The 22,334-nt window shown below is 46.3% G+C and overlaps 1 long non-coding RNA gene across 1 annotated transcript; it reads left to right on the top strand.

The window, feature by feature from the left end:
- The first annotated feature begins 13,028 nt into the window (after positions 1 to 13,028).
- LOC147018936 (uncharacterized) lies at positions 13,029 to 14,945 on the top strand. Its single transcript, XR_015062598.1, has 3 exons — positions 13,029 to 14,334; positions 14,535 to 14,697; positions 14,793 to 14,945. It is a non-coding gene; the product is annotated as an uncharacterized LOC147018936 (long non-coding RNA).
- The last annotated feature ends 7,389 nt before the right edge of the window (positions 14,946 to 22,334 follow it).

Here is a 22,334-nt window from a genome sequence, read left to right as displayed (position 1 = left end):
GGAAGGCCAAGCAGTCTTTGAGATTCCTCATTAGAAAAGTTATGCCTGGTGTTGGCTTAATGGCATCACATTTCCACATTTCACATTTCCAACCTGGCATCCAAAGCCAGTCGCCGACTGGGAATCCTCCGTCGTGCAAAGTCCTATCTCGGCCCACCTGAGCTCCTGACCACATAAAAAGCTTTCATCCACAGCCTGATGAAGTACGCCTCTCCACTCTGGGCTGGTGCTCCTGCCTCTCACCTTTCTCAGCTGCATGCTGTGGAAACAAAGGCATTTGGGATCATTGGTATCTCCCACAATGAGGCTGAGTCTTTGAGCCTCTCACTCTCTCACCGCAGGCAGTTTGGTGGTCTTTCTGTCGTCTACCGTCTCCTCTCTGGTCTCGCCCCCCCCCCCTTGCTCTGTCTGCGATATGTCCCCATGATATTTCCGCAGGGCACTCAAGGTCCGCCAACAACCCCCTTTTGGTAAAACTACCATTTCATTCTTTCATTCCTCTTTCCCCCCCCCCTTTGGAATAAACTCCCACACGCTCTTCAATCCCATTCTTCCCTCCAGGCCTTCAAAACAGCTGTTCACCACCACCTCTTATCTTCCCCCATCCAAAACCTCGATCTTTTCTTCCCCCATTAATCCACCCCAAACCCACCTTAAAATTCCCTGCTTTCCTTCCTGATAGGGACCTTACAGGGACCTGAAAGTCCCTGTAATGTCCATCTTGTATACCCCCATGTTCACCACCCCATCCCTCTCCCTTCTTCAGATCTCCAAATGTCTCTGTTCTCCACTGTCTGGTTTGTCTTTCCCTCTCCCGCACCTCTTGTCTCATGCCCCCCCCCCTTGCTGTGCGTTGTGTATTAGCTCTCATTCGAGCCTCGGCAAGGGATAAAAAAAATGGTTCGGGTGGTGGACTTGGGATCCCAGGATCCTGATTTCAAATCCTGCTCAGCTGTTGAATTAATACCAGGTGGGGTTGAACCTGCCTGTCATCCTTCCGAGGTTGGAAAAATGAGTGCCAGCTTGCTGGTATCCTGTGTCGGAGTGGCGACCCATCCAGGATTGTGCCCATTAGCCAAGGAGACTGCTGAAACAGCACCAACGCTCTGTACAGAGTATGGTCCCAATGGATGGATGGATTGGCAAAATTGAGTGATAACCAAAACCAGTTCTTTTTTCCAGACTGCCATTTGACTTTGGCTTTTAATTTGGAGGGTTACCATGGAAATGAAGCCTAAATGCGCCTTTTTATATACATATAGTTTTTAGATCCTCGTGGAGGATCTCTAAGTCTTACTCACATTGTTGTTCTTCATCTTCTTCTTGTGGAATTTTTTGTTTCACAGCCTGCAGTTTTCATCGAAACTTCCTGAAACTTGGCGTATATATGTAGAAATACCCTGCGCAGACGGTAACCATCTCCGAGTTTGAAAATTCCTCCGAGAAAAAAAGTTATTATATCAAAATATCTCCGCTAATGGAAATCGCCTAAAAATTTATCTCCGAAACTCGGCAAGATTTTTGAATTCTGTTTGCGGGAATCGAACAGGGCATTAGCAGAGATGAATTACCGCACATATGGTACATCACTATGACTTCATATCAATTTTTATGACGTCATTCCTATTTTTTGTTTCACAACCCAGAGTTTTCATCGGATCTTCGTGAAACTTGCCATGTATATGCAGAAAGCCCACGCGCAGGCAGTAACCATCTCCGATTTTGGAAATTCTTCCTAGAAAAAAACTTGACGTCATAATATCGCCGCTAATGGAAATCGCCTGTACCATTATCTCCGAAACTAGGAAAGCTGCTTGAATTTTGTTTCCGGGAATCAAGCCGGGCATTAGCACAGGTAATTTATCGCAAAGCTGAGACATCACAATGACGTCATATTCGTTTTTATGAAGTCATCATGAAGGGGACAAGGACCTTAGTTCATTTGAGCTTGTTTTTTTGTATACCTTGTCGAGGCTCGTATGAGAGCCTTGGTATATGCTAACAAGAGAGGGCAATTTTATTTCGATCAGTCAAACCTGAGTTGAGTTCTGGTGAAAAATGTTAAAATGTCTATAAGCAGGTCATGACCTTAAAATTATGTGAAGGTCAAAAAAAGTCAACCCTGCATACTTTTTATTCCCATTCTTGATGCAAAATGTAATTCTGAAAGTCTCAAGCAGCTCCACGTTACAGCATTGGCAGTAAAAAGGGAAGAAAAAAACCCAAAATTGTGGTTCCGTACTCCTCGGGTCTAAGAAACTCTGACATACCATTAAAAATTGGGGCACCAATTGTAGAAAGAAAGCCTACAACAGGTATAAGCCTCCCCCTATTTTATAGGGGAGGCTCAACGAGAATTACAAGGAATATGCATGCATATGTAGCAAATATGAAGTTATTTCCCCACGTCGTGCGTCTCCATCAACTGCAATGCACTTGAATGAGTGCATCAGTATGACTCTTGACTTGCGGTGTCATTGTGGTAGCAGGCCTACCACTTTGAAGCTCGTCATCAATATCTGTTTCCCTGCTCTTGAAATTCTTTACTCAACATCTAACGGTTCTCACATCAATGGTAGAGTCTCCGTACTCATTCTCAAAATGCCTATGAATGTCCACTGGAGGAACCTCTTCAGGTCAGGTCAGGTATGGGAGCATGTGCCAGAACAGCGTGTCACTGCGTCCACTTTCCGCCGGTACTCCAGGGGCCTCCGTCTGGCCATACCCCATGCAGATGCCAGGCCCATCCCCATCTCCTTGAGATGATGGTCAACCTGCTGCAACCATGAGGCACGTGGTCAGCCCACTGGCCTCCTCCACTCATGGGACTCCCTCGCTGAGAGAATCTGGTGAGCAGGATCAGCATCAGGAAAACGAGCCACATGTCCATACAACCGCAACTGACGCTCACGGACTATGCAGGTAACAAATCTCATCCGAGTCTCTCTCAGCAACCGCTCGTTGAACACAAAATCCGACCAGCGATAGCCAAGGATTCTCCGAAGAGACCTGGTACCAAAGGAATTAAGTCTCCATCTCAGATCCTTGGTCAGAGTCCAAGTCTCGCACCCATAGAGCAAGACTGGAAGTACCAAGGACCTGAAGACTCAGACTTTCGTCCTCCCGCACAGGTACCGGCAGCGCCACACCCCATGATCCAGTGAATCCATGACTCCCCAGGCCCGACCCAGACGTCTATTGACCTCTGACTCGCAGCCAGCAGAGACATGAATATCACTGCCAAGGTAAGTGAATCTCTCCACGACCTCAACATCCTCACCACAAACAGACACAGACAGGACAGCAGCATCCAAGATGTCACCGAAAGCCTGGATCTTAGTTTTGACCCAAGAAACCCGTAATCCCAGCGGCTCCGACTCCTCATTCACCACCTCGAGGGCCCCCAAAAGGACATCTAAAGTCTCCGCAAAGATGACTGCATCATCTGCAAAATCAAGGTCCGAGATCTTGACATTCCCAAACGATGCACCGCAACTTGATCTCTCCGACATCCTCCCTAAAATCCAGTCCATACAAGTGCTGAAAAGTGTGGGGGCAAGTACACATCCCTGACGAACTCCAGTAACAACTGGAAATAAGTCAGAGATGGTACCACCACACTTCACAGCACTCTCAGAACCAGAGTAGAGTTCAGACATCAGATTGATCAGTTTTGGTGGCACCCTACGAAGACCAAGAATCCTCCAAAGGACATCCCGATTCACTGAATCGAACGCTTTACAAAGATCAACATTGGCTGAAAGCAGCCCCTGCCGAAACTCTCGTCTGCGTTCGGTGAGGACACGAAGAGCAAGGATACGGTCAATCGTTGACCTCTTTGGTGTAAAGCCTGACTGCTCTGGAAGCTGGTGCTCAAGCAGATGGTGGCGAACCCTATCAAGAATTATCTGAGCAAAGACCTTGCCCGGCACTGAGAGCAGCGTCACCCCTCGGTCGTTGTTGCAGTCTTGGCGATCACCCTTCCCTTTCCAGAGAGGGACAACAAGGCCCCTCTTCCAGTCAGTTGGGATGATGCCTGTGTTCCAGGCAGAGCACAAAACTGCATGCAATGACACGAGTACAGCATTTCCACCAGCCTTGAGAAGTTCGGCATGGATGCCACAGATCCCTGGAGCTTTGCCCCGTTTCAACTGGTTCACCGCAGCTCGTGTTTCCACAAGCGAAGGTGGACCACAGTTGATTCGAGGGTCAGCAACAGGGATTGTAACACCCTTGACATCCAACTCGACAGCTGGGGGATCAGCCTGGTACAACCGCTCAAAGTAACCGGCCCAGCGGGCCTTCACTTCAGACTCCTCTGTCAAGAGTCTACCACTCTCTGCTCGAACTGCAGTGCTCCGAGGGATGGGCTTGGATGAACGTAATGCGCGAATTCCCCTGTAAGCGGGACGAGAATCACCTGTCCACAGGTGATGCTCTACCCCCTCACAGATTCCTCGCACATAGGCCTCCTTGTCCACCCTCGGTGCACGTACCGTTTTACGCATCAGCTCCCTGAACAGCTCAGCTCTGCCATTCAGCCTGGTCCTGCGACTCTGGTCAATGATATCCAGTGTCCCTTGAGAGACAAAATTCTTCTTTGCCCTGCGGTGAGCTCCAAGGCATCCACCGGCAACATCAAGGACGGTGGTCTTGAAGGCGCTCCACAACTCTTCAGGACCCCCCAAAGCACCCAGACACCCCAAATGTCCACTCAGCCTGTTCGCAAACTCCTCAGCTACTCTCTTATCCCTGAGCTTGCCAACATCCAGCCGAGGCTGGGATGGTACCATTCTCCAGGATTTAAGGTGCAGCTTTAGAGTTGCTACAACAAGCCGGTGGTCAGTATTGAGGAACTGAGCACTCCGGTAGACCCTGCAGTTCTGGATCATCCTCCAGCGACCGTCAACGAGGACATGGTCAATCTCCTTTGCCACACCGCCAGCGTTGGAATACCAAGTCCAGCGATGAGCTTGTGGGCGCTGAAACCATGAACCAGCCACCCTAAGTCCATGACTTCTTGCAAAGTCAAGGAACTTAGTGCTATTCTGGTTCATAGTTCCTGACCCATGGGGACCAACACACACCTCATAACCGTCCCTATCAGTTCCAGTCGATGCATTGAAATCCCCCAAGACTAGAAGTGTATCTCGTCTGGGGCACTGATCAACCACAGACTCGAGTGTGGCGTAGAATGCATCCTTCACGGTGAGATCACTCGCCTCAGTCGGAGCATAAACAGAGACCAGGGAAATGACACCTAAGGAGTGACGAATCCTTAATCTCATAATACGCTCGTTGACCGGTGTTACCTCAATTATCATTGGGGTCAGCTTATTGGACACAGCTACAGCAACTCCTTGGGTATGGTAACCATCAGAGCGACCAGACCAATAGTAGGTGTAACCACCCACCATTATCTCGCTGCAATCCGGTCTCCAAACCTCAGAGAGAGCTGCAATCCCGATGTCCAAACGCTTGAGCTCAGATGATAACAGAGACAGGTGATCATCCTCTCTTAGGGATAGGACATTCCAGGCACCCACCCGAAGGGACCGCCTCAGGTTAACCCAAGGAGACCGCCGTCTGGTGGACGACACCTCAGCACCACTCCGACACACTCTCCCGCAATCTGACCCAGGGATGTTACCCCGTGGTTTCCCTCCTATCATCAAAGATTGGGGGTCCCGAAGGCTTTGCCCCAATCCCGTCATCCGGTGAGCTGCCCTGCGAAGGGAAGCTGCACAGGAGGTACTCCCACGGAGTGGGTTTTCAGATTTTTTTGCGTTTTGCGGATTGAATGGTTTTACGGTGGCCGGAGTGCAAATCCTGCCAGCAACCTCCTAATAAGAAGTGACCCAACTGCAGGAGGACGTCCGCAGACACAGTTAGGCACTAGATGTGGATGGCCGTTGGCTCACAAGGAGCTCCTCCGCCCTTTGGCAGGTTTTGTTTTTAATCCTGCTGGGTGTCCATATCCAAACACCCTCCTCACCAGAAAACCTGGTGGGGGAGACGGTTTAGTCGCCGACAACCCGACCATGGAACAGGTTAGTACAGGTTTACATGGTACCTGTAGCAGGTCACAGATCGAACCTGACCTGATGGGGTCCTCTTCCACAGTAAGTAATTCAATAACTGTTCCCTGCTTCGTACACACATCTAGTTGGGCAGTCATGTTGAAAGCGTGGTGCAATGTTGTCACGTGATCAACCACAGTGCTGCTCAACTTAAAATGGTCGGGAGATACAAACCTTTCATTGTGATCTCGTGCAGCTTTCCTACGATGCTTTGGTTATGAACTGAAAAATAAGAGGCATTACTTTCATACTGGTCCTCATTTATATTTGGTCACATCCTCGAAATATGTGTTTTGAGAAAGAGGGAGAAAAACCTGAGCAGTGACGTCATCATGAAAGTAAATGAACAAATTATTGTTGCGGTTAGAAAAATTTTCCCTTGGTTTTCTTGTTTCAAGAAAACTTTTCTTCTTTTGAAGAAGATATTTTCTGACGAAGAAAACACTTATTGGCATTGTTGTACCTGGAAGTTTTTAAGTTACAAGGTTATTTAGGATCAAGCATGGTTTTTACACCTGATGTAGTCACAATAAACCTATGGTTTTACCTGTTAATAACATCAAAATCTCAAAAGAAAAATGATTACTACAGTCGAGTTGACTGTATCTTAGGAAGAGAAAATTGATGTCCCCCACAAATGGGAAGCAACTGTGTCATGAGGCTTTACATACAGAGCATGAACACCATGGATTGTTTGTACAGCTTTGTCCAGGATAAGTTGGATGTTGAGGTTTTTGTTGGGCACTCATTGCTTAGATTCCTGAAGGGTTTTGAACCTTTCTGGTGGAGATGTGTAAGGGAGGTGTGGCGACATATCATCGAGAGCATCAGATTGGATGGAGACAAAGAGAGAGGATGCTTGATAATTGTAATTGTACATATATCGATCAGTCCAAAGGTTTGCTTTAGTGTTTTTAGACTCATTGTTTTAATACCAACTTTATTTATATAATACTAGTCATATTATGGTTGTAATCAGTGTTGCTACTTTATCCATAACTAGCAGAGTACCCGTCCCGAGCAGAGTGATCTAGTTCCGAACATGCAACACGTCATTCTGATATTTCTCTATATTTGGGCAGTGTATAGGCAACAGACCACTGCCTTAATCACTCCTGAAAATAAAAAATAACCCAGGTTATGTACATTAAGCAAATATATACATTTTGGTTCTATAGCTCGGATAATTCCAATTGCACTGGCCAGAGGTGGCACCAGAGGCCTGAAGCCTGCGAGGCCTACTGTATACTCGCTGTCGCCTTCACAAGACCCATGATGTCTATCAGCTCCAACCTTTCGATATTTTAACAGTCGGTGAGGTTGTTTTACACTGAACGGAAAACTTATTGGGAGGGAATAGCGATTGTTTATTGGACACTTTTCGCAGATGTGTTAGGCTTCCCAAAATGGTGGATGTATGTTGCTGTTTTTCAGGTCACAACTGTGGGTGGTGTCAGGCCAGCTGTCCAACCAATGGGTATAAAGTGGACATACATACATACATACATACATACATACATACAAATACTTGCTCCATTATGTTTCGATTATCATTGTTTTACAATGTGCATCGAAACATTTCCTTTAAACTGATGTACAGATTTCTTCCCTGTGATTTTAACTTTTCTTTCCGAAGTGCCCTAAGGAGGAACTTGTACACGTGGGTCAAGGACATTAGCGGACGCATCAGTCTGCTTTACGTGAATTGCAAGGAAAATAGTAGACGATGGACAAATAAACACACAATACGATGTGAACACACACGAACTGTGTAAGCATTCATTGTTAGCACAAGCTCTGGCGTGTGTAAAGACACTCGTGCATGTAAACTTGTCGTCGTTTCTTGGTTCTTCAAGGCACCATATAGAGCTGCTATGGTAACAGCCAAATGGAGCGAGAAGATAACTTCATTGATTTGTTATCTTGCCAAAACGAAGTTTTTGCAAGATATGTTAGTCAGCTTGTATGTTTTTTTTTGTTTGTTTGTTTGTCTGCAATCACGTATAAAAAATTCTGCAGAGCACAGTTATCATCGGAAATTTTTGTAACTTCGCATATCAGAGGCCGATAGAGGTCCCTTTCAGTGCACAAAATTTTGAAGGTCAAAGGTCAAGGTCACTTTGGCGCAAATCAGGGGAGTCGACGAAACCCTTATTTTTTGAGTAATTTTGATCGGATCGTCTTCAAACTTCATGGGAATATAGTTCATGGTCTGGCGCTCAGCTGATTAATTTTTGGTGGCGATTGGCCTTGACCTTCATGGTTTGCACCTCAGGTCAAACTTATTTGACCCCAAGGTCAAATTTTCAAGTTTTAGGAACCATATCGTGTAGTACCTCAAATTTAACACCTCAACGAGTACTTTCTAGATATGTCAAGCTTGAGACATTATGACGTCATTTGGTGACGTTATGAGGCAAAATCATATTTTTCATGGTTACTCGAGAACGATTCTCATCGGAATCTCTCGTAGGCAGATATTCCTCAAGGAGTCGCTCCTGGTGGATAGCAGCTCTGTTCACCTCAATGTGACCTTAAAGAAGTCACACGTGGTCACCTTTTGGCAAGATACCTGTTTATTTTTCTGTAGAAATCTTGTCTTTGTGTGAAGGAAAAAAAATTCCCTTTTTTTTTTAGTAGGACGGTGCATTGATTAGGGATGCTTAAGCCAGGTCTTGTGAAGTTCACAGTTTCAGACACATTGTATTATGGGAAGAATAAATTATGAGTTGATTGCTGACACATTATTCCTTCCAATTTTCCAGTTTTCCCTCCTTACATTTTCCTTCTGTATGCATCCTCTCCTTCCCCTCATTCCTCCCCACACCCATTGTTTGTCCAAGTCTGCCTCTATATTGGCCTTAAACTCTGCTGTTGTTGTTTCTCACCTATCTCAACTCTACCTTTTGTCTTGTTGCCTGATTCATTCAGTGTACTAATACTAGCTCTTTCATGAGCCTCAACTATGTATATTCAAAAAATACCTTCTTCTTCATTCTGCACATTCATTTTGGGAAAGGAACCATGTGTCCACGTTATGTTATTTGGGGAAATAGGGTGTAGTATGGTACCTCTAATGGCTGAGGCAAACATCTGTTATGCTTGTTTTAATTGCTGATTGGTGTAGATTCTAGAAGACCAATCGTTACTTTCCACCCTCAAAACTGGCACTTTAGGCTGCTCCCATCACCAGAAATGGAACAATTGGCTCGGGCTCAAAGGCAGCCAGTGCAGTGGCCACTGCCATGCAAGCAGAGTCACCCATGTTCAGTGACATAAGCATTGTGTTTAAAAAAAACCACATAATTACTGCTCGGCCAAACACGATGGTCCTGCATCACACCACACACGCTGATCTTCCCTGCTGAGGCTAGAAAGGCTATAAGCATTGTGAAAATGAGAGTGTTATCTCACAAGCGGTTACCAATGGTATAATGTCAAAAAAAGGTAGGGGAGAACAACTGTGATTCAAGATTAATTCCACATCACCATTATCTCAAATTCAGGGAACTGTGACATCCACAACAAGTTGTGAGCGATTCTGCAGCGGAGACTTTGTCCTGGACATTTCACTACTCCGGCACATTTCACTGCTCAAGCAGCCCTTAACTAGGGTACGAATGTGGAACTTGGCCAGGGTAGGGTACACAATGGCCAACTCTTTTCTAAAGGTACAGTGGGTCCTCAGCATCCAGAAAGAAGAAACATACAAGACATCCAGCTTCCAAATTCGTCCAGCTATGAGACATTCTGAAGAACAGTGCAGGCCTACAATAAGGCGCACAACGTTTTCCATAAAGCACCTGTATGACGGGTGATTCCTGTTCGGTTCAAATTCAGATGAAACCACTTGAATGCGAGTATACTACCTCTCATCTATCCTGCCAGTGGATAGCTTAGAGGTGTGTGCACTCGCCTTTGAGATGTCTAGCCTGTGTTCGAATCTCGACCCAGCTGTTTTGCAGATAGGGCGAAGCATCAATGTGTCCACCAACGCACGTTAAGCCGGAGGGACGCGTCTGCCAAAACTGGTTGTTGGTGGAACGTCAATGATCCCAAGTGTCTGTTCATGAAGAATAAGCGAGTTATCACAGGTACCCTGAAAAAAATAAACCGATACAAATTCATGTCCGGACTGACTGCTGGGAAGGTGAACGGCAAACCACCCAGCATCAATCTTACCAAAAAGATGTCCATCAACACCTCGATGATTGTGATCCTGCCAGTCCATGAATTTCACCTATAATAATCTTAATTGGCTGCAAGAAGAAGAAAAACAGAACCAGCAGTCTTAAATTGCAATGAGGATGAATTCATCTCCAGGGTTTGCTTCCTCTGCGGACCTCGCACTGACACTGTTTAAAGATTTGCACCACCAGGCTGTCACGTTGCCCGCAGTGTGAAGAGCTGGATAAAAATATTCCGAACGTTCAAGGCGTTTCACTGCTGACGGATGAAGCAGATCTGCGTCGTTCTCTAATTCTCTACTCTTGACGTCGTGTGTCTTGTCATTCAAGTTTCCTCTCTCGCTTTTGTTGCGTTCCCAAGTACCTAGTTCCATCAACAGCACTTGTCGGAACATCATCCCGGGGAACAATCATTGTGGCATTGTTAGCTGCTCTGATGAAGAGGATGCTACAATAAGGTAGAAACGGAAGGGTCAGGGTTCAGGAGTTATTTTTATGCATTGTAGTTAAACTCCTTTGTGGCCCTAAAGGGTTTGTTTAAATTCTTCGAATTTAACCCTTCAATAATTTGACTTATGCTGACACCTACATTTCTACATGACGTCACACAGAAAAGTTTTTATTTATTTAATTAAATGGCACTTGCATTTCTGCGTTACACCTGTTGCACTTAATACTGTTTTTCTTGACAACATTACTTGCACACCATTTTTTGTTCTCACTATGTGCATGTGGAGCCCTTTGGTCTCTTCGGGTGTTCTGCCTGCAAGGTGTTGGGGGAAGTGGCTGTGGATAAGGGGAAAGGTAGGGTGGGGCTTCGGGACAATTACGTCCTCGCAAATAACAATGCCAAAAGGTTCCATTGCTGATCACAGAGCGCAATGAAGTTTAGGGTTTCTGGTTATGCATCATGTGTGATGTCACCATTTCCTTCAGTAGGTCTGTTATAAAGAAATGCCTGTTCTGTGACAAACCTGGGTGGTAGTTTGGGTACAACCTGCAGAACCGGTGTGTGTTCGACGCACAGAGTTCCATGACGTTGTTCCCCATTGTGTGATGAGAGCAGCTTCAAATCCATTGATCCATGATATCAACTCTCTGGTTGATGAGATTGTGTGATATATCTGGTTTCCACTTGCTACTGGTGGCACCCTGGCATATGTGCAGGAACTTTGTGCTCAGCAGGATGACAGCTTTGTTTATTTTGTGTTTTTTGAATGGCACATAGCTCACCATTTAACATTCCTTTGAAATCCAAGCTCAGATGAGCGAATTGCTCAGCTACGCGTGGCATTTGTGTTCATATGGTGCCAACTGCGCAAACACAACTCCCGAGAAATTCTTGCACCGGATGAGCACTTTGTGAAAGACGTTGTCAATTGTCAACATCATGTTGCACAATGTCCTCACAACGTGAGACAAACAATGCAATCGCATGAAAAGTATCAAAAAGCGGTTGGAGGGTGTGGTTCACTCATCGTTTCTTGGCCGGATCAAAGTTGTACTGCAAAGACGCACGCGGCGGTCCATTCCAGCGAGCTGAGCAGGGATAAGAAGCAGCTTGAGCTTTCCAACTGCCCACAGATCTCCACTCCAACCATGCCATGAGTATCGATCTCCAACAGGCCACAGCACATCAACGGTGACCTTTACGGCCCTGCCTAGATCAATCTAATGATCAATGTTCATGAACAGCTTCACCAATGACTCGGTCTTGAGATGGTCTCATCTTTCAGCATCATCTCGATGGAAGAATGTGTAACTACATTTGTTTACCACCTGCTCTGTGCATCTTGTTTCTGGAGCGAGAATAGCTCGGTTTTGCTAATCCTCCAGATGAGGTGTGAACTATCAGTGTGCAACAGCTGCCTAACCACATTCCTTTGCTGCTCACTCATTCAACTCAGATGAGATCCGAACCTACACAATGAAACAACAGGAAAAACATCATAAACGTGTGTTTACAAGCTCAAAAATGTCATCTACGGAATGGATAAAAATGATATTTCATCCGATTTGGTGGTGTAATGGTTGGTGTGTCTGTTCTGATTCTGGGAGGTTGATGACCCAGCTGAGTCATAGCAGAGACTTTACAAATATATGGTTTGTACTGCTTCCTTGCTGACACTCAGCATTCAAAAAGGATAGACCATGGTCAAACAACCATATGGTGGCAACCATACTACAGCCTTTGATGGGCCTAACGGCTTCCTCCTGTGTTGAAGTTCCTTGAAAGGGAACTCGTATTATCAACTAGAAGGGCACTTCGCAGAGTGCACACCTCCGCCATGCAATGCCTGATCCACGAGAACATATCGGGCCCAATAAGTTTTTGAAACATCATGCTATATATCGTTTTTGGTCCCATCTCTCAATGGTAAATAATCACTTAGAAAAGTTAAATAACTCTCGTATCTGGATCCAGATATTCACCAAAATCGAATCAATTCTTCCTTATCACACACCCAACCTGTCCACCAAGTTTCATCCGAATCCGTACACAACTTTTTGAGATATCCTACACACAAATAAGCAGACAAACAGACGGGAGTGAAAACATAACCTCCTTCACCTTCGGAGGCAGAGGTAATAATAGTTTTTTTATTTACTTAATACAGAGCAGTATTTTCAGTAAACTAAATTTTGGATCACCTTACATGTTCAACAGAAATTGGTCTTCCGACCATGAATACCACATGGCGCTGACGTGATGCGCATATATGCAATGCACCACATGACCTCCAAACTAGGATGGCTTCTGTGGGGTCACTCAGGTCTTTACAAATTGCCATTAAATGGTCACAAGTAAATGAATGCAGAGCCTCCGATCAGTTTCGCCCTTATTTGGGCACATCAGGATGGCATCATGCAAAACCGTTTACTAGTGACCAAGATTAAAAACAACAAGCTCAAATGAGCTAAGATCCTCGTCCTCTTAATGATAACGTCATAAAAACGAATATGACGTCATTGTGATGTATCAGGTTTGCGATAAATTGTCTGCGCTAATGCCCGGCTTGATTCCCGCAAACAGAATTCAAAAAGCTTGCCTAGTTTGGGAGATAATTTTTTAGGCGATTTCCATTAGCGGAGATATTATGACGTCATAACTTTTTTTTTCTAGGAGCAATTTTCAAAATCGGAGATGGTTACTGTCTGCGCAGGGTATTTTTACATATGTATGCCAAGTTTCAGGAAGTTTCGATGAAAACTGTGGGCTGTGAAACAAAAAAGTCCACAAGATGAAGAACAACAACGTGAGTAACACTTAGAGATCCTCCACGAGGATGTAAAAACTGAATCCCCAAGTTGGTGAGACAGCGAGGCACAGATCACGTCCAGTACGATCAACAAGCGTCGTCTCCCACCCACACAATCGCATTGTCTCTGCCATGCTGGGGTGATGTGGTTGCTGAAATATGTCCATGACGTCAGCGTCATGTCATTCAATGTTGGAAGAGGTGTTTTTGTTTAATTTATCTTACCTGACCACACCCCACCTCCTGACTGGTGCTCAGCAGGGCAGAGACGATGCGTGTTTGCATTCAAGCAAATTAACCTTTCCACGAATACCTCTTACGGACATCACAGTCACGACACGTGCACAATCACCCCGCCAGACGTAAGGTACTCATCAATTCTGCCAATGTCTATGTACGCCTCCATCCCTGATGCTTCTCAGTGCCAATCCAATTCCAGTTTAAACCTATCGTACTTCCAGGGAGACCATTCTAGATATTGTCTACTCTCTGAGTGAAAGACCTCTGCCCTGTTACCAGGTCTTCTTCTTTACTCTTAAGCTGGTGGCCCCTGCTCTGTCACTGTGTATTCTGTTGAAAAACTGTTCTGCACTCATTCTTTCTGTACACTTCATTCTCAGCATCTTTATCGTATCACCTCGTAATCACCTCCTTTCTCATGGATAAAGCCTGTCTCCTTCATCCACTTCCTCGTGGCTGAGTCTAGCTCGGCCCGGAATCAATCGAGCAGCCCTACGCTGAACCAACTCCTTGGCAGCTACGTCCTTCATCAGATGTGGTAAACCAAAACTGAACATAATGTTCTCGGTGAGGCCACACTTCATGTTTGTTTTTTTTTGATTTATAATGCTGATGATGATGATGGAGTTGATTAATGTGGAGGATGAGACCAACCGAGAGCGAAATTTGAATCGGAAAGACCATCTCACCACTCGCTTCGAGTACTGTTGTCGAGCTTATCTCTTGAACTGATGACGCAGGGTGTGATTTAAAGTTTATCTCAGCAGATCTCTGCAAACCCATGATCGGATCTTCCTGGCTCCAGCACGCGTCTCTTAAGTGATTTGTTTCCCAAAGGATGAGACTGAGGGTGGAAGCTCGATGAGTGAAAAGAGTCGACCTGCTCGGGTGGTCGAGAGGGCATCGGCGGTAAAGCCTCTCCTCTTTAAGGTTAGTATGTTAACGTCTCTGGTTTTTGGCAGATGGGTTTTGGCTCTTGGGTCTCCCCCCCCCCTCCCAAGAATGAGGATGAGGATTTTTTTCAGACTGCATGATTGTCACGCCCAGTGCATGACAGCCGAAAGGTGCGCAACCACACAAGCTCCAAGCGCACCTGCAGTGTCCGCGACATCCGGCATCCGCTTTGTAAGGCACACATCCCGATATTCCGAATGTGCACAGACTTTGTCGACATTTCGCCTGAGGTTTGTGAACTCGAGCTTTGCACCTATCAAGTAATGCATGGTAATTGCTCACAAGTCCTTCGGGCAACGTTGTCGCGCAGACGGTTTTATTCCAAGAAAAAAAGAAAAAGAAATGAGAAGTGTAAGAAATAAAGCGCGAAGGCAGTTCACAACTTGCTCATTGCTCGAGTCATTAGACTCGTTCAGACTGTCATTCATAAAGGAAAGGACAAACTGGAGATGTGACAGTTTTGATTGATACTACGAAGAATGGAGAAAACATGAAATGTCTCTGTTTTTTTTTTCTTCTTTCTTTCTTTCTTGTTTTTTTTTTTTTAAATATATATTTTTAGAACGACCGTTTTTACTGAGTAAGAACATAGTTCCTAATTCTAGCACAAAATTGTTGGTCTGTGTGGACGGCGCAAGAGAAGGAGAAAAAGCGATCCGAGATCGCAGACCCTCACCAGGACTTGTTTTGCGTGATGTTGCGTTGTGTGTAAACGATGCGTTGATGACACGAGTTTATGTTCAGACAGCGGACAAACAGACCCAAATGTGATGCCCTCTCTTCTGTCGAGGGGAATAAAAAAAACATCAGAATAAGATGGTTACAGTCATCCGTCGTAATGGATCGCAAGATGCTGACGTTTCGGGCTTTACCCTTCTTCAGGGCAAGAAGGCGTTTCACCTCTGCATGCAAAACACCAGGTTGAGAGTTTGTCGCTGGGTTTACATTCAAACCCTCCTTTGCTCCGATGAAGGGGTAAAGCCTGAAACGTTAGCATCTTGCGATCCTTTATGACTGATAACTGCAACCATCTTATTCTTAGCCTCGGTGGTGTAATGGTTAGAATATCCGCTCCGGGTCTGAGAGGTCGGTGGAACCGCAACCGAGTCACACGAAAGACTTTAAAAAATGGTATGTGCTGCTTGCTTGCTTGACCCTCGGCATTAACATATTCATGCACAAACAACCATCAGGTAGTCATAAGAGTGCTGGCTTTGGATGGGCCTAATGTCCTCCTCCTGTGTCGAAGTTCCTTGGAAGGAAACTCGTATTGATACATTTTTAACTGTGAGTGTTTGATCGAGATTTTCTTTTTTTTTGCCAGTCGCCTCCATCAGTTTTGAGTGGAGAGCTAATCGAGGAGTGGAGTGTGAGGCACATTTGAAAGATTGCAACTTAGCCTGGATCCTTTAGGTACACGCTCTCACCTCTCAGCTGTCTATCCTTGGTTCGAATCTCATCCCAGCTGTTAACTGCATCCTGATGCACCAATGTGTGCACCGTCCCATGGATAGACATGAAACTGGGTGTACCATCTGCTGGCATTTCTTGGTCGACTTTAAAGATCCCAAGCTGTGTCTTTGATGAAGAGAAGACGACTTATCGCCGAGACCCTGGCCAAATTGCAAATTCCTGCCTGAATTCCAGAGGGTGTTGCATCAGTTAGTACAGCTGTGCCTCAAACCAATAATGCTGCTCGCAGCTATGTGCTGGTGCATACGAAAGAAGGAGAAGTCGAGCATCCTGTGTCGGTGTGTCGGACTATCGACCCGTCCAGGATTGCAAACCATAACTAAGAAACTGCTTCGGCAGAACCAACGTTGCGTGGAGCAGGGCACATGATGATGGTGATGGTGATGATGATTCCACCTACGGTCGTGCTGCAGTAGGAATCAAATCTCTCCAATGTGCATCACACTTTCTCAATGCAGGGTTTCACTTTTTCTAAAAGGAATCCCACATTTTAGGAGATACATTCACATGTCGTCCATGAAGCCGCTGGACTCTTCCACATGCAATTCCTGAAAAGTTTGGCTCTAAATACCTTTTGCAGTCCATCTCTTTGCCCGTTCTTTCATCGAGAATTTTCACTCTCATGGGGATTGTTCTTTCCCAATCACACATGCTGTTACAGCCACACGACAATTGACGCAAAATCTGGAGCAGATATGCGAAACGGAAGGAGATGTATCTAAAAATCATCTGGAAATCAATAATAACTGGTAGTTCGAGCTGACATCCCAGTTTGTCAGTCAGGAATGAGAGAGTCTTCAGGAGGATTTAGGATTTCCATCATTTCATTTTAGTCCGTGCGGTTGGCAACATTGCTCGGAAGTAGGGTACGGGTACTGTCCTTCAAGCCGTATAGTTTTGAGTTGGGATCCCGACCAGACTATAAACTGTCAGACTGGTGCTTCAGCAGACAAGGGGTTGTCATCATACATATCCAAATTTCTTTCACAAAGCAATGTTCGTGGCACGGAGAAGAAAGGCAGAGAGAGAGAGGGCTTGGCGCCGAGCGACGCGTCCATCCACTTTGCATTACCTACGGCGATGTGACCGCAAATAGCCGAGGGCCGCAAATGGTAAATATTACTCCAAAAAATTCCCTGTGGATATTCAAAACCGCAATTGGTAAACCCACGAATAGTGAGGCTTCACTGTACTGATCATACCGTACATGTCATCATGTGCGGTATGATCAGTATACTCACTCAGACCAATCAGGACCAATAAGCAAACCTGGCATACAAGACAATATCATTTGCATAAAATGTATCCCTGGGGACCCCTACATTTTTATGATATTAGTGTCTCTGTGCATTGTTCTAAGAAGTGTTCCATCATAATATAATAGTACATGATAGTGCATATATACATAGAATATCAGTTTCAAAAACCTTTCACACAGGGAACTTCTCGAGCCTGGTGTCGGCTTCACGGTTCGGGTGGCTGGCTTGGGATCTTAGGGTCCTGAGTTTGAGCCCCGTTGGCTGCTGAATGAAAGATGCACCTTTGGGAAAGAGACCACTGTTGTGTACCGGTACTCCTGTCGAGGGTATACCCTTACCTGTGCAAATGATGACAATTGGCCGTGAGCATCCCTGATGTCCTCCTATAGAAAGCTACGGAGTTACACATTTTTTGCACGTGTCCATGCATTAGTACGTTGCTTGCCATCATGGACTTCCATCAGGCCGGAAGCACCGTCAAAAGGACTGTGGGTGGAATCTCTGGTCTTGCTGACCCAGCTTGGGCGACAGGAAACAGGCTGCGCCTGCAATTACATCGACTCATGCCTGGAGCCAGAAAAATGAAGCACAATCCAATTTTTATTCATCCACCTTGAACACGCTTAGTCCACAGGAAGTAGCAGGATGAATTGAACCCATGACAAGGTTGTAAACCACGAGCTGACTAATTGGCATTCTTGAGTCCACCTTTCAACAATCTTGCAGGTCATTCACTTTGTTTGCAAACACCGGAACATCGTGTATGGCCGCATGACAAAGTCAGTTTGGATCAACGTCATACACGCACTGAGTTGCATTTGATGAGTAATAAGTTACAACATCAATGGTGACCCAATAATGGACAAAACGACAATCCAAACTTTATGATATTTCTTGGTCTTCCCAAACCACGTCTTCTGAGTCTATAGATTTTTTCCCCCGATTCTCCTCTCGTCACCTGCGATGATCCATATTGTGTTTGGTGTAAACTGATTGTCATGATCTTCGATGGGAGCGACAGATCGAAGGTTTTCAAAAAGAGATCAGGGTGGGGAGAGGTATGTAATTTTTTGAATTTTCATGCGTCACACTCTCTGCTGGTATGACTCAGCCAGGGCTTGAGTTTGAACCACTAACCTCCCACACTCAGTGCAGACGCTCCAACCATTGTGCCACCGGGTCCGACGGGGTAGGTAAACGAGTTATAAAACTCTCCAAACTACGTCGCCAGTTCCTGAAACAAACTCCAGCTGTGAATGAGTGTCTGCAACCATGCGGATGCCTCGCCCTGCATGTGAAACACCAGGGTGGCAGTCCATAGCTGGGTTGAAATTCAAACCCAGGATAGAGTGCGCATACATAGCTATCCTGGCAGCTCCTAATAAACATGTTTAAATGAAATATAAACTGGAGCTGAACAGTTGAATAAATATAAGATATTGTTTATTATTTTTGAAACAGCAAGGGTGGCCCGGGGGATTTGATCCACAAGGAAACTCAAACAGCAGGAGAAGGTCGCTTGGGCCCGCCGTGCCTGTGCCATATCCACATCCTCGAAATCTCAATCGAAGCAAAACCATCCTCATAAACTTCTTGGTCTCTTTCTCTTTCTCTCTCTCTCTCTCTCTCTCTCTCTCTCTCTCTCTCTCTCTCTCTCTCTCTCTCTCTCTGTCTGTCTGTCTGTCTGTCTGTCTGTCTGTCTGTCTGTCTCGCTGTCTCGCTGTCTGTCTGTCTCGCTGTCTCGCTGTCTCTGTCTCTGTCTCTGTCTCTGTCTCTGTCTCTGTCTCTGTCTCTCTCTCTCTCTCTCTCTCTCTCTCTCTCTCTCTCTCTCTGTCTCTGTCTCTGTCTCTCTCTCTCTCTCTCTCTCTCTCTCTCTCTCTCTCTGTCTCTGTCTCTGTCTCTGTCTCTGTCCGTGCTATCAGAACTCCAGCGAACAATGAACAGCCTGTAACTGCTGGTTGCATCATTTTCTGGGGTAGCGCTGATGCTATGCCCCTCTACCAGTGCACTGGTACTCATTTCACCAACCTCAGAAGGACGACAGTCTGAGTCAACCCCACCCGGTGTTAATTCAACAGCCAACAGGGGCTCAAACTCAAGACCCGAATATGTTAAGCCAGCCACCTGAACACGCCGATCGTGTGACCAGAAGTGTAGAATACCTGGAGCTCATTTCGGGGAAGCTTGCGTCTGACGAAGAGGAATCCAATTGCGTTGTATATGTGATCAAAACGTCAAACGCTGCCATTTTATCAACAACCACAAAATGGCTTGATGGGACGACAATATGGAATTCCACTTAGCGGTGGTGTTTGGATGGGAACTTTCATTTTCACAGCTCCTTGCAGAACCCACAGCAGGATATCGGAAGCTGCTATACCTTAACCATGATAATCAGCTGTAATGATGAATATTTCTGGAACATCCTGAGATAAATGCAAGTGTCGGGTGGACGACAGCAGGAGATCTGGAGGTGGTTCAACCAGAATACCTGAGCAGTTGGTTAAAGAAAAAAGTTGTTCATTGAAAGCCCACCTGCCGGCAAAAGATATTTCTCCATAAACGAGTCGAGTTATATTTTTCACCTTTTGGATTTGAGCCCCAAATTCATACGATGATCCACTGGTTTCACGACTCCAGTTATTCCCCACATTCCTGCGCGGACAGCCAGGAAAAGTTTTTGGGTCCGAGTCTGGGTTTTCGACTGAAGGTGATTTGGGCAGGAATTTGTAATTTGTTGATGGTTCCGGAGATAACTCGCCCACCGTTGGAGAAAGACACCTTGGGATCTTTAACGTCCACCAACTAAAGCTAGTAGCTGGCGCACCTGGCTTCACGTCCTTCCAGCAGGAGATGATGCACTTTGTGATGGAATTGCCCACCTGCGAAGCACCAATCCAGCAGTTTACAGTCAGGTCTGGAATCGAACCCACACTAGACAGTTTATCGGTAAGTGCATTACATCTGGGTGAGGGGACGAGGGAGAGGTTGAAGGTGGGGAATATTTTCCCCACCTTTGTTAAGGGTGGTATCTCACCCCACCTTTGTTAAGGGTGGTATCTCGCCCCACCTTTGTTAAGGGTGGTATCTTGCCCCACCTTTGTTAAGGGTGGTATCTCGCCCCACCTTTGTTAAGGGTGGTATCTCGCCCCACCTTTGTTAAAGCGTGGTATCTCACCCCACCTTTGTTAAGGGTGGTATCTCGCCCCACCTTTGTTAAGGGTGGTATCTCGCCCCACCTTTGTTAAGGGTGGTATCTTGCCCCACCTTTGTTAAGGGTGGTATCTCGCCCCACCTTTGTTAAGGGTGGTATCTCGCCCCACCTTTGTTAAGGGTGGTATCTCGCCCCACCTTTGTTAAGGGTGGTATCTCGCCCCACCTTTGTTAAGGGTGGTATCTCGCCCCACCTTTGTTAAGGGTGGTATCTCGCCCCACCTTTGTTAAGGGTGGTATCTCGCCCCACCTTTGTTAAGGGTGGTATCTCGCCCCACCTTTGTTAAGGGTGGTATCTCGCCCCACCTTTGTTAAGCGTGGTATCTCGCCCCACCTTTGTTAAGGGTGGTATCTCGCCCCACCTTTGTTAAGGGTGGTATCTTGCCCCACCTTTGTTAAGGGTGGTATCTTGCCCCACCTTTGTTAAGGGTGGTATCTCGCCCCACCTTTGTTAAGGGTGGTATCTCGCCCCACCTTTGTTAAGGGTGGTATCTCGCCCCACCTTTGTTAAGGGTGGTATCTCGCCCCACCTTTGTTAAGGGTGGTATCTCGCCCCACCTTTGTTAAGGGTGGTATCTCGCCCCACCTTTGTTAAGGGTGGTATCTCGCCCCACCTTTGTTAAGGGTGGTATCTCGCCCCACCTTTGTTAAGGGTGGTATCTCGCCCCACCTTTGTTAAGGGTGGTATCTTGCCCCACCTTTGTTAAGGGTGGTATCTTGCCCCACCTTTGTTAAGGGTGGTATCTTGCCCCACCTTTGTTAAGGGTGGTATCTTGCCCCACCTTTGTTAAGGGTGGTATCTTGCCCCACCTTTGTTAAGGGTGGTATCTTGCCCCACCTTTGTTAAGGGTGGTATCTTGCCCCACCTTTGTTAAGGGTGGTATCTTGTCCCACCTTTGTTAAGGGTGGTATCTTGCCCCACCTTTGTTAAGGGTGGTATCTTGCCCCACCTTTGTTAAGGGTGGTATCTCGCCCCACCTTTGTTAAAGCGTGGTATCTCGCCCCACCTTTGTTAAGGGTGGTATCTCGCCCCACCTTTGTTAAGGGTGGTATCTCGCCCCACCTTTGTTAAGGGTGGTATCTTGCCCCACCTTTGTTAAGGGTGGTATCTCGCCCCACCTTTGTTAAGGGTGGTATCTCGCCCCACCTTTGTTAAGGGTGGTATCTCGCCCCACCTTTGTTAAAGCGTGGTATCTCGCCCCACCTTTGTTAAGGGTGGTATCTCGCCCCACCTTTGTTAAGGGTGGTATCTCGCCCCACCTTTGTTAAGGGTGGTATCTCGCCCCACCTTTGTTAAGGGTGGTATCTCGCCCCACCTTTGTTAAGGGTGGTATCTCGCCCCACCTTTGTTAAGGGTGGTATCTCGCCCCACCTTTGTTAAGGGTGGTATCTCGCCCCACCTTTGTTAAGGGTGGTATCTCGCCCCACCTTTGTTAAGGGTGGTATCTCGCCCCACCTTTGTTAAGCGTGGTATCTCGCCCCACCTTTGTTAAGGGTGGTATCTCGCCCCACCTTTGTTAAGGGTGGTATCTTGCCCCACCTTTGTTAAGGGTGGTATCTCGCCCCACCTTTGTTAAGGGTGGTATCTCGCCCCACCTTTGTTAAGGGTGGTATCTCGCCCCACCTTTGTTAAGGGTGGTATCTCGCCCCACCTTTGTTAAGGGTGGT

Source organism: Eptatretus burgeri, chromosome 10, assembly GCF_056783735.1.
Source record: "Eptatretus burgeri isolate ZD-2024b chromosome 10, Ebu_testis_v1, whole genome shotgun sequence".
Taxonomy (NCBI): domain Eukaryota; kingdom Metazoa; phylum Chordata; class Myxini; order Myxiniformes; family Myxinidae; genus Eptatretus; species Eptatretus burgeri.
Note: the sequence above shows the minus strand (reverse complement) of the source record. Positions and strands in the feature narration are given on the sequence as shown.